Source organism: Drosophila willistoni, unplaced genomic scaffold (assembly GCF_018902025.1).
Source record: "Drosophila willistoni isolate 14030-0811.24 unplaced genomic scaffold, UCI_dwil_1.1 Seg512, whole genome shotgun sequence".
NCBI lineage: Eukaryota > Metazoa > Arthropoda > Insecta > Diptera > Drosophilidae > Drosophila > Drosophila willistoni.
In genome coordinates, this window is record NW_025814442.1 from 7259 (window position 1) to 18277 (window position 11019).

Here is an 11019-nt window from a genome sequence, read left to right on the forward strand (position 1 = left end):
CATTGCAATGGTATATCACGCTAACTACTCAGATGACAGTTATTGCAGGGAATTTGCAACGAATTCAAACCGAAATTTCCCGAGTATTTACAGATGCCCATCATAGCAAAATAAGCCCGTTACTACTATCACCAGGCCAGCTTCGGGAACATCTGAACCAACTGAAGAGACATCTTCCGTTTGGTTTGGATTTGCCAGTTCCAGATAACGACGTCTTGCAATTATATGGCTTAATGAAGGCACAAGGCACAATCGCAAACAATCATGTGATATTTAAGGTCACATTTCCATTAGTGGCAACGCAGGCAGTGCAACTGTATAACCTGGTACCCATTCCAGCAATTGGAACTCATGGGATTGTAATCATGAACATTAAAATTCCCATCATTGCTGTCAACAAGGAACAGAATCAATACATTGGGCTCTCAAGAGCCGATTTGGAACAATGCCATCAGCTCAACAACGAGCAATATATTTGTTTTGATAAACAAACGACGTTTTCGGCTAATAGCAACTGTGAGTTCCAGCTATTCAAAAACACAAAATCATCAACTTGCCAAATACAACACACAAACAGATCATTCGTGTGGTACGACATGTATCACAAAAATCAGTGGATTTTTGCCACCACTAGACCAATTGAACTCGCAGTGACCTGTGACGATAATATACAAGATGTCACTATTAAGAAGACTGGATTGTTAACTCTAGACCCGACGTGTACAGCTAGGAGTTCTGCTATACGAATAACAGGTCACCGTATAACTACGACAGACACAATGAAATTGTCATATGTCCGATTTGGCAACTTCAGCATTGGCCCAACAAAAGTAGCGCCAACAACAACACAATTCACAAAGATGCAGCTAAGCTACGACGAACTAAGCAACATTCAAGGAAAACTGGAAACTAAGCAAAACTGGAAATTGCCAGAAGACCCCAGCCAGCCGGCTCACCATGTTATAGTCTCCTACGTAGCGCTAACAATACCATTGGTTCTTGTGATGGTATATGGAATAAAAAGATGCTCACAACCCCCAAGACACAATGGTCCAGAGCAGACAACCGTGAGGATCGTCAATCCCATACCGACTCCTGCTGCAGTAAGCCCAGCCCCCAGCAATTTTGCGGTCAACGTTGGATAACGTTGAACAGGTGTTCAACGGCCGGGAGTATGTTGGTGTTTAGATTATATAAAATAAGCTAACATTAAGCCAATTATAATATAGAACGAATGGAAATGTATGTCAATGTTAAGTATGTAACCCGATTATAGATATCGATGGCTCATCAGTCATAAGTAGATCTGATATGGTCAGCAGTAAACAATAAAGACCTAGTTAATCAATAAAAACGTACTTTGCTGACCTAACACTATGCACTGGTGAGCTCGCTATTTTGTACTATAAAAGAAATGCATTATTCTTAGTAAGATCAGATACCAATTGTAGCTACATCGGGTGTGCATCGCTGTGTCTTTGGCCCCCATCTCTACCTTTGTAATCTCACTCCGAGGTCCACCCAATTTATGTGTTGGTTGCGACAACCTTTAGTCACTGGTTTATGTGCTAGTGCCAAGATATATATATAAATAAATAAACATTTAATAACTTCAAGAAACACTAACGTCTTTCATTGAACAGAACCTCTACATAAATTATGCTCAGAATTTAATGATGTATTCGCAATAGAATCTGAACAAATATCGTCCAACAATTTCTATAAACAAAAATTAAGACTCAAAGACACAACACCAGTCTACACCAAAAACTACAGGATAGCACACAGTCAAAAAACCGAAATCAATAAACAAGTGGACAAATTGATCAATGATGACATTATTGAACCATCAATGTCTGAGTTCAATAGTCCGATTTTATTGGTTCCTAAAAAAGCGCTACCTGGCAGTAAAGAAAAACGGTGGAGATTGGTAGTTGATTATAGAAAAATTAACAAACAACTAGTAGCGGATACATTCCCACTACCCAGAATGGACGATATCCTCGACCAGCTAGGACGCGCTAAATACTTCTCTTGTTTAGACTTAATGTCAGGATTTCATCAAGTAGAATTAGAAGAAAAATCTCGGGACATAACATCATTTTCCACAGATAAGGGCTCATTCAGATTCAAGCGATTACCATACGGATTAAAAATTGCACCAAACTCGTTTCAAAGAATGATGTCCCTTGCATTCACGGGTCTATCACCATCCCAAACATTCCTTTATATGGATGATCTAATTGTAATTGGTTGCTCTGAAAGTCACATGATCAGAAACTTAAGGGATGTTTTTGAAACTTGCCGAAAATATAACCTAAAATTGCACCCAGACAAATGCTCCTTCTTCAGACATGAAGTTACTTTTCTAGGACACAAATGCACAAATAAAGGAATTTTACCAGACGAAAGCAAGTTCAAAACGATTCAAGATTACCCGACTCCCAAAAATGGCGACGAAGCCAAAAGATTTGTAGCATTCTGTAATTACTACCGTAGATTCATTCCAAACTTTGCATACCATGCACAATTTATCAATAGATTATCTAGGAAAAATGTAGAATTTATCTGGGATGCAAACTGTCAAGCAGCTTTTGAATACTTAAAAAACAAATTATTAAGCCCACAAATACTTCAATATCCAGTTTTTAATAAAAAATTCTGTATCACAACTGATGCAAGCAAGATCGCATGTGGAGCCGTCCTCAGCCAAGAATTTGATGGACTCCAATTACCCATATCATATGCATCTAAAGCATTTACAAAAGGCGAAAGCAATAAGTCAACAATAGAGTAAGAATTAACAGCAATACATTGGGCAATTCAATATTTCAAACCATACATATACGGGAAAAAATTCCTAATCAGAACTGACCATCAGCCATTAACATACCTATTTTCTCTAAAAAACCCATCGTCAAAGCTTACTAGAATAAGGCTAGATTTAGAAGAGTTCGATTTTACTATAGAATACATCAGGGGACAAGAAAATTTCGCAGCGGATGCTCTCTCCAGAATTGAATTTGAAAATATAAAAAACATAGAAACTAATAAAATACTTAAAGTAGCAACAAGATCAGAAACAAAAAAATTAGTACATAAGGAAAACAAAATTAACAATAGCAGAATAGAAACACCAAGAATATATGAAATAATAAATCCTAGCGAAGCCAAAAAATACGCGCAAATTAAATTCAAAAAGTGCAAATGTTTTATTACCAAAAATAAAGAAAAATTACTCTCCTTCAACATAGGCGATTTGATCATTAGTGGAAGAATAGATCTAGATCGATTCCTTCCAAGGCTTGAAAAAGAAGCCGGTGCTCAAAAAATCTATAAACTGAAGATAGACATGTCAGAAAAACTATTAAGGTCACTTACACCTAATGAACTAAAACAAAAAGGAAAAGACACATTAAAACATTTAGAAATAGCAGTTCTACCCCAAGTAAAAGTTATAACAAATAAAGAAGAAATAAGAAATACATTAAATAAATATCATAATGACCCAATAGAGGGAGGTCACTGCGGGGTAAACAGAACACTAGGAAAAATAAAAAGAGATTTCTTTGGAAAAATATGTCTCGGGATGTTGCAACATACATCAAAAATTGCGAAAAGTGCAAACTAGCCAAAGTAACCAGACACAACCACTCCCCATTGGTCATAACACCAACCCCTGCAACCACTTTTGACACAATAATAATAGATACAATTGGACCATTACCAAAAACAATGAACGGCAATGAATACGCAGTTACTATTATCTGCGATCTGTCCAAATATCTCATATCAATACCAATACCAAACAAAAGTGCAAAAGCGGTTGCAAAGGCAATATTCGAAAAATTCATTTTAATTTACGGTTCAGTGAAAACAATTCTAACAGACATGGGAACAGAATATATGAATTCAATACTAATAGAACTTTGCAAAAATTTTAACATAACTAAAATTAATTCCACGGCGCACCATCATCAAACTCTTGGAACAGTAGAAAGAAGCCATAGAACTTTCAATGAATACATCAGGTCATATATATCCATAAAAAAAGACGATTGGGATGAATATCTAGCATACTTCACATATTGCTTTAACACCACTCCATCCACGGTACATGGTTATGCACCTTTTGAACTAGTCTTTGCAAAACATCCTAAAACTATCCCATTCTCGTCTGAAACGGTAGAACCCATTTACAACATTGATGATTTCAATAAAGAAATAAAATTTAAATTACAAATAGCACAAAATAGAGCGAAACTGCTTATCGAAAAATTTAAAGCATTACAAAAAGAAACATATGATAAAAACACAAAAAAAGTATCGCTAACTGAAGGACAAGAAATACTTTTAAAAAATGATACAGGACATAAATTAGATAACAAATACACAGGCAAATATACAATACAGAGCATAGGTCCTAACAATAATATAGTAATAGCGGATGATAAAAACAAAAAGCAAACAGTACATTTAGATAGAATAAAAATAACATAAAAAGGATGTTAGAAAAATATAAATTTTTCTTTTTAAAAAAAGGAGGTGTAGTATACTTTTAGGGATAAGATTAGGGCACATACTTTTAGGGATAGATTATAAGTAATTAGAACTTAAGCATAATGTCTAGCTTTAAGTACCGTTAAGGACACTAGCCATAAGACCAATGTAAACGTTCTCCTATAAATACCGGGCTTGCGGCCCCAATAAATCACTTCAAGTCAAACCTTGCCTTCGCCTGTTTCAGCTTATTCGTTCGCACCCTTTCTCGTCAACGTTTCGTTACCAACTCTTTGATACTTATCGATAACACCAGGGGTAGAGCATAACGTCGCTTGCCCACGGCTGAATCAGTATGTTAATGAACTGTCTGGTGACATATGTGTATATGTAAATCTTATAATTCAATAGAAATGTTTATATGCTGCAAAGCTACAAGATCTCTTTTACGAAATACACATTGTTTGTCGCTCATTCTGCACTTAATTTCATAATTCGGCGGAATTGCCAAAACGCTACAAAACCACAATACTTAGTATTGTATTTCGGGCGAAATCGATCTGATAGCAGAACCACGCTGAACAAACGACGCGTCGTCGCGACGCTAAAAAGCTAGCAATTTCTGGCGAAACTGATTAGCTAGCTGAGCTGCGATGGGCAGACGAAGCGGCAAAGCGACACATTCTAGTGAAATCGATCTGCTAAGCAGAGCTCCAATTGGCAAACGAAGCATTCATAAGTAGTAACGTTTTATTGTGGGCTCATTTACAAAAGTGAGCTCGAGTTGCAAAGACGTTAATAAAATTAGAAGTTCAGTTTAAAGTTGTGACACCAAGTTTAAGAACAATATACTATTAACATTATACTATTAATACATAATTAAAGTAATAAAGGTTTGTTACAAAATATTTTAAAAGAACATTAAGAACAATACAAACGATGCGATGTTAGTGCAATACAGTGAAACAAAAAAAAAAAATATACATATATATATATATATATGTACCTATATATATATATATATATAGATATATATGTGTGCGTGAGTGTGTTGTGTATATGTGTATGTGCATAGACAATTATAATTATGTTTAAAACATTGCAGAATTTTAAAACACTCAAAAAAAATATATAAATAAATAAAAAAAAAAAATAATAAGGATAATAATACAGATGTATATTAGTGTACGTGTGTGTATATGCATATATATGTATGTATATACATATAAATTAAACACAATCTTAGTTAGTCGCATAAAAAAAACAAACTTTATTGATTTAATATTGAGTACACATTTGACATCTAACTTTTTTACTGGAAGACTTGTGACTACTAGACTCAGCTAAGATCGCGGAGTTCTATCGGAGTGACAAGTTTGAACTAGGATTAGAAACTGAATTGTGTAGATCGAATTTGTTTGAATGAAACCTCTGATTTTGGACGTCGATGGTGACAGCGACGCTTGTTGAGTCCAATGGTCCAACGCGAGCGTGGGATCTGTTTATCAAGAAATTGATTTGGGCGACATGATGGCTGGTGTCCGAACATGACGCTAATTGCCGAATTGATTTATGGGATTGGGCGACTTGCTGTCTGATGTACCGAATTTGACACCATTCCCCTAGGAATGTTTAGTCTGGCGATTGTGTGAAGACGATTGTGTGTTGCAGGGTTATCGGGTGACATTCTTGGCTGTGCCTTCTATGATCATGTCAATGCTCATTACGTCAGTGCTCATTATGATAACTCTTGAATGTTCTCTATGGGTGCAGTGTGAGTGTGATTGTGATGGTGAAGCATATCTGGTCTTAACTCCTCCCCTCTTAAGTGCGGACGTCCTCGGTCGCTACCATATATTGTACGGGTGTAACCGGCATTACTATTGGTGGAATGTTTTCTTCTGGCCTGTGATTGTATTTCTTCTTGATCACCCAGTATATGATTGCTATGATCGCTAAAATTGCTATGACGATCCAATAGGATGATGAAATTATGGCATTGTCAGTCTGGATTTTTTCCAGGCTGTTCGTGTTATTCAAATGCAGTTCTTTAATCATCTCCAAAGATAGGGTTTCGCCTTGGTGCTGTTTGTCCGATAATAGTTGAAGTAACAGGGGTTGGACTTCTACCTCACGCTTTGTCTTCATGATGTACTACGAATCATCAATGTTGATCGTGGCATTCTGCGATTGTATTATAAAAGTTCCATCCAGAGTAAGGTTTTCTCCGTCGACGTTGATGATACCCTTGAATTGATTTAACAAGATCGTGCCAGGAGCTACCTCCGAGTGTGATTTCACATGTTGATTGTTAGTTGTTGGGCAAGTTGGTTTTTCCCTGTGAAAATACGCTCCCATGCATTTGCTATTTTTTAAGTCTATCAAATCTTCCAGTTTACATAATATTTTGTTATTTTGATTTTTACACTTATTCTTATTAGCTAAACCAAAGTATTGTTTATTACATTTTAATATGTGGTTATAATCTATTTTTTCTATTGTTTTTACATATTTTATGGGAAATGCCATGATTTTTTTACATTGTTCTTTAATTACTCTAGGTATGCTGACAATATAAAGAAGAGCTCTGCCATCTAAAGCAACACTTACTTCAGCAAATTCTATAAGCTCTTCGATATTTACAAACGTTAGGCTTTCCTCGGCATATGTTTCGATAATGTTTATTTCTGCTGGTGATAAAATCAAAGAATTTATTGTGTTGGCTTTAGCCCAATCTATTGCATAAATGATGTTTGTGATTTCTTCTCTTAAAAGACTCAGTTTGAACTTTGTTACTTCTATTTCTATTTTAGTTATCTTAATTAGATCGTTTATCTTATCTTCTACTAGTTTGTTGATTACTACTTGTTTATTGTTATTTTTGAGCTGTTCATTAATTTTATCAATTACAATTTTGTGATCCTGGTGATCTGGGGTACCCGCGAGCCACTTCCACGCTGTTCCAAGTATGTCAAGAGAGCGTTTACCTCTGAACTTTATAGGCTTTAATCTTTTGATCTCGTTTTCGATTCGGGTTATTTCGTAATTAAGGAAAGGGTAATACGGGTTTGCTTTTGTTGAGTTTCGTACGACCTCTTTCAACACCGACAATGCCTGTTGATACTTTTCTACTTCTACAACGTGTATAATTTAAAACGTTCCATTCTGCCTCGCTGCCATCCCAGTTTCCAGCATTACCACTCTCGATTTTGAGTAATCCAGGATAGTCGTATGTCCCCAACAGACGGGTATCAATATTAACCTGTCGAAGATGGATATTTTGGTCAGTATTTCAACTGGTTCTTATGTACTATCCTGCCTGACAATGTTTTAATTTTTGTGTTCAAATCTTCAGCTACTTTTTCTTTTTTATATCTTGGGGTTAAATTAGAACCCAATCTCTTATTGATTTTTACGTAAATTATTTCTCCTGGGTCATAGATTCTTATGGGTTCCTTGTTTTGGTTATGGTATTGTAAATCTGCAAGTTGTTTGTCTGAAATTCTTTTTGATGTTTTTTCTCTTTCTAATGCTAACTTTTCTGGAGAGTGTGTCAATTCTAAAGCAAAAAAAGTTTCTATCGGTTTTTTGTTGGTTGTACTGTGAATAGTTCTATTGTATTCATCTACTGCTCTGAATATTAGGTCTTCAAATTCTAATTCCGGATGCTCAATCTTTAGGCATCTCATTAATTCCGTGAATGTGGAATGGAATCTTTCTACCTGACCATTGCTAGACGAAGTATACGGTGGTGTTGTGTGTACATTTATACCCAGTTGATCGTTCAAAAGGAATTTTATCGAAGCGGAATTTAACGATTTTTCATTGTCCATCACTACTGTTTTTATCGCGCCGAAGGCTACCAATAACTCCCGTAGTGGTACTTTTAGATGTTCCGCTGCTTTTGAATTCACTAACTTTATCTGTGCGTATTTTGAAAATTTATCTATTGCAGTTAGAAAGATTTTGTTTTGAGTCGAGTAAAGATCTATGTGGATTATTTCTCCTGGATAACATGGTATGGGTGTTGATTGAATCTCTTGATTTGGGGGGTGTCTTTGGTATTTAGAAAGTTTGCAAGTTTGGCATGCTTTTACTATTGCTTCTATTTTTTTTCTTATTCCTGGAAAAAAAACTTTAGATAAAATCTGCTTTTTGTTTTCTATTGCATTTCTATGGGCTCTAGTGTGTTCTTTGGTTATGATTTCCTGCTGCTCACTATTCTCGTGGACATCCGTAGTTTGGATCTGCGTAAACCTAGCTTTATAATTCCTAAAATGTTCTGGAAATATCAGCTGAATTTTTCCCATGATACTTTCTGAAGTGAAAATACCATTCACTATCCTAGGATCTAATTTTGCTTTTAGGATTTCTACGAGATCGCTTTCCGAATAATTTCTTCGAACTACCGTGAGTCTGTGATAAGTGGGGAATGGTAACTCGAATGTCGTGCTTTCGTTTTCGCCTGTGAGAAGTATTAACTGGTTTTTAAATACATTGATAGGAATGTCCATAGTCGGTACTAGTTCGTGCCCTGAGCTTTCATCACTATGCATAGTAGCTGCTGAAGTACTACTGGCATTTATGCTGGTAGGATTTCTCGAAAGCGCGTCTGCTACTATATTTGAGCTACCCGGTTTATACTTCAACTCGTAGTTGTATTCTTCTAGGTAACTCTTCCATTTTTTTAGCTTCGTGTTGTTGTTTTTAGGACTAAGCGCATAGGTAAGCGGTTGATGGTCTGTATAAATGGTCACTTTTGATTTCCCATAAAGGTACATTCTCAATTTTTCTAAGGCCCATACTATGGCTAACATTTCCCTTTCATTCGTAGCGTAATTTTCCTCTGTCTTAGACAATGCTCTGGATATGAATGTGATCGGTCTGCCATTTTGTTCTAGTGAGGCACCTATCGCTATATTTGAGGCATCCGTGGTCAGATGAAATTCTTTACTGAAATCGGGGTATGCTAGTAATACATCCTGTGAAACTAGTGCATTCTTAACCTTTTCAAAAGAGTCCAATTCTTCCTTGCCAAAACGAATTTCGATTTTGTTGGAGACATTCTTTTTCATTCTCCCGTGTTCGCCACGCAGTAGATTTGTGAGGGGTCTTGCTAGCTTCGCGAAATCTTTAATAAACCGCCTATAATAACTAGCTAAGCCCAAGAAGGATCTCAATTGTTTCAAGTTTCTTGGTGTAGGGAAATTTTTTATAGCCTGTACTTTTTCTGGGTTGGTTTTACCGCCTTCGCTTGATATTACTACTCCTAGGAAATCAACGCTATGTTTTAAAAATTTACACTTGTCGACTTGCACTTTCATGTTTGCTTCTGCTAAGGTAGAGAATACCTGGGCCAAATGGCTAAAATGTTCTTCCTCTGTTTTGCTGAATATTATGATGTCGTCGATGTAAACGTAGCATATTTTCCCTATATGTTTTCTTAAAATATCGTCTAGAGCTCTTTGGAATATAGCCGGGGAATTTTTTAACCCGAAAGGGAGTCTGGTGAATTCATATTTTCCTCCGTTTATAAAAAATGCTGATTTTTCTTTGTCGGATTCCTTTAAAGGAATCTGATGGAACCCACTCTTTAAGTCAAGGACGGAGAAGTACTTGTTGTTGCCCAATTGAGCAATCATTTCTCCGATTTCTGGGATAGGGTATTTATCCGAAATGGTGACTGAATTTAATTTTCTGTAGTCGATGACCATCCTGTATTTCTTTTTTCCCGAACTGTCACTTTTTTTGGGACGATCCATACAGGGGAGCCATAGGGCGACCGTGAGGGTCGTATTATACCATCTTTTAATAGTTTTTGGATTTGCTCTTCTACTACTTCTTTCAAGGAGGCTGGGTACGGGTAGTGTTTTGAGTAGACTGGAGTGTCTGACGATGTTCGAATTTCACCTTGGACATTGGTAGCATAAGTCAGCTTCATGTCCGGACTTGCAAATAATGATTTGTATTCCTCCTGTAGTGCTTTTAGCTTTAATTTTTGATGACCTGATAGTTGATCTGAGTTGATCGTGTGGACCTGCTGAGCTCGCATCTGTCTCACTTTAACAACATGAGAGTTGTTCACTTGTAACACATCTTTTCCTACATCTATGATGGCATTTAATTCTTTTAGTGTGTCATTGCCTAGAATTCCATGAAACGATTTTAAATTTGGGAGTAGAAAAAAAATTATAGGTTTGTTAGGTTCGTTAAAGAGACCCAGGTGGACATGCTCCGTAATCAGGATGCGTCCACTTACAGTATTCGCGTAAAATGTACGCTCATTTGGTTTTATGTTCTTGGCTATTTCAGGTTGGATATAGTTTTTATTTGAGCCGGTGTCTATTAAAAAATTGTATGCTGTTCCGTCTTTGTCCCGGACTACAAAGTACGGCAAAGAGGAACACTTCATCCTAAAAAATTAACCGTATCCTCGATTTGTGGGTGAGGATCCTGTACTGTAGGTTGTGTTGTTTCTCTATCTTGCGGACTTAATTCGGACATACCACTTTGAGTGGT